Consider the following 2,873-nt stretch of genomic DNA (forward strand, 5'->3'; position numbering starts at 1 on the left):
TATATATATATATATATATATATGCAAGTCAAAAAACAAAAATCAATAGCTTTCCTGTACAGGAACAAGAGAGTCACTGAAAAAGGAACTGGAGAAACAATTCCCTTTATAATAGCATCCAAAAAATGAAATATCTAGCAATCAACCTAAGGAAAGAAACCAAAGACCTCTACTCTGAAAACTATAGTACTCTGAAAAAGGAGATAGAAGAGGATATCAGAAAATAGAAAGACATCACTTGCTCCTGGGTAGGAAGAATCAATGTAGTGAAATTGGCCATACTTCCAAAAGTGCTATATAGATTGAATGCAATACCAATTGAAATTCCAGCAACATACTTCACAGGCCTTTATAAAACAATCCAAAAATTCATTTGGAAAAAGAAAAGACCTGGAGCACCAAATGCAATTCTAGGCAATAAAGACAAGGTGTACCAATCCCAACCTGAAAGTATACTTCAAAGCTACTGTGATAAAAACAGCACCATACTGGCAAAGAAACACACCTGAGGACTAGTGAAACAGATTAGAATATGCAGAAACAACTCCAGACACACTCAGCCACCTCTTCTCCCACAAAGGAGCCAAACATCATCACTGGAGGAAAGATAGCTGCTTTAATAAATGGTGCTGGAAAAACTGAGTTTCAACCTTCGAAAGATTAAAACTAGACCTATAACTCTGACCGTGCACTAAAATAAAAGTAAAATGGATTAAAGATCTAAACATTAAAACAGAAACACTAAACTGGTTGCTGGAAGAGCGGTTAGGTAGAACTCTTGAAGACATTAGTGTAAGAAAAGATTTCATGAACAAACTTCAGTTGCTCATGAACTAGCTCAATCAACAAGTGGGATCTCTTCTTATTAAAAAGTTTCTGCACAGCAAGAAAAGCCACCAACAGTGTGAAGAGACAACCTACAATGTGGGAAAAAATTTTACCATGTGTTCCTCAGAAAAAGGTCTACTTTCTAGAATATATAAAGAACTAAAAAAAAAAAAAATCAGACTTTCCAAATGTAAAGATACTATCCAAAAATGAACATCTGAAATAAGCAGATATTTCTCAGGCAAAGAAGTAGAAATAGGAAATAAGCCTAAGAAAGAATGTTCAACATCACTGGTCAATGGAGGGATGCAAATGAAAGCAAAGCTAAGAGGCCACCTCGCTTCAGAAAGAATGGCTGCTGTCATGAAATCAACCGATAACATGTTGATGGGGCTTCAGGGAATGAGGAACGCTGCTCCACTGCTGGTGGGAGGGCAGACTGGTGCAACCACTGTGGAAATCAGTATGGAGATACCTCAGAGAACTAGGACTAGAAGCTTCATTGGACCCAGCTATTCCCTTGCTGGGTATCTTCCCAAAAGAATTAAAAGAATCATACCACAGTGATATAGGTGCACCCATGTTCATAGCAGCAGAGCCTGTAATAGCTGAAGCTTGGAAACAGCCTAATTGCCCATCAACTGGAGACTGGATAAAGAAAATGTGGCTTTTTATTAAAATGGAGTACGACTCAGCCATAAAGAATGAGAAACTAGAGACTTTTATAGCTAAATAGTTGCACATTGAGGTTCTATTCTTAAGTAAAATAAATAGGACACAGAGGTGTTAATTACTGAATAGTTTCTCTAGTGTGAGAAACTGAAAGTATAAATAAGGATCAGAATGTATAATAGATAATCTGAAATAGGAAGAACAGTTGCAAAGGGGAAGGGGCAACTTTAGAGGAAGGAGAGAAGGGAATTGAATAAAATATGAGAAAAAAAAATGGAAACAAAGTTTTAGTAAATAGGGATGGGTGGAGGGACTAAAGGGAGGGTAGAGAATGGGCAAAAAATTAGGATCAAGATATGTGCTCACTTTGGCAGCACCGATACTAAAATTGGAGTGATACAGAGAAGATTAGCATGAGGCCCTGCAGAGGGATGACACACAAATTCATGAAGCTGGGCTTTGGCGGCACTGAGGAGGGCAGGCAGGCGCTGGCCCTACTGGGTGAGCAGAGCGATTCCACTGTGCAGAAGGACTGTGAGCTCCGGAGGAGCCTCCAGCAAGTGCTGGAGCTGTCCACTGAGGCCAGCCAGGAGGCGGCCCTAGCCAGCCAGGAAAACTGGGAGGACACGCACAGGGTGCCAAGGCCACCCGGCCCTGATGGAGGCACCGCAGGGACCTTCAGGGACATCCAGTCCTGAGCCCTGGCCCCATGAGGCCCTCCCTATACACCACCAGGGAAGGCGGTGAGTGACAGGTCTGTGGTGTGGAGGACTCCAGGGCACTTTACTGCTCCCTCCCCAGCAGTGTGGTTATTCTGTCTCGAGTTTTAAAAAGGAACTTCTGTTAAAAAAATGTTTAAACCATATTTTTATTCATTAGATCATTGTGTAGTCAAAAAGAGGATGCAATTATTTATGAGTAGGACATGTAAATAAAATCATCATTTAGTAAAAAAATCAAGATATATCATGCAAAAGTACAAATCTCCAATGATGAATGTCCTTATATGGTTTACCTAAAATGTACCAATAAAATTAATTTTTATTAATCACATAAAAATGATTTCATGTTTTCCCTGCTGAGTTATTGTCTTGCTATAATCCAACTTCTTTTTATTCTCCTATTCTTCCCTTTTGAAATGTGGGGACATTTACATTATCATTGTATATTGGAAATATTTACCTTTCTTTTTGATTTTTACAAGGCCTCACACTTAGAGTTTGACTTGGGTCTCAGGATTTGAATTTTGGCTTTTTAGCAATGCTTGGACTGTTAAGACTTTCACAAGTCACAGAGATACACTAAACAAATTTTGCATAATGTGATGGATATGAGACTTTGGGGAACCAAAGCTAGAATCCTATGGTTTAGAT

The 2,873-nt window shown here is 39.2% G+C and overlaps 1 non-coding gene across 1 annotated transcript; it reads left to right on the forward strand.

Moving 5' to 3' along the window:
* Window positions 1-1,858: 1,858 nt before the first annotated feature.
* LOC117283714 lies at window positions 1,859-1,961 on the forward strand. Its single transcript, XR_004514745.1, has one exon. It is a non-coding gene; the product is annotated as a U6 spliceosomal RNA (small nuclear RNA).
* The last annotated feature ends 912 nt before the right edge of the window (window positions 1,962-2,873 follow it).

The sequence above is a fragment of the Fukomys damarensis genome, unplaced genomic scaffold (genome assembly GCF_012274545.1).
Source record: "Fukomys damarensis isolate Sample0158 unplaced genomic scaffold, DMR_v1.0_HiC HiC_scaffold_29, whole genome shotgun sequence".
NCBI lineage: Eukaryota > Metazoa > Chordata > Mammalia > Rodentia > Bathyergidae > Fukomys > Fukomys damarensis.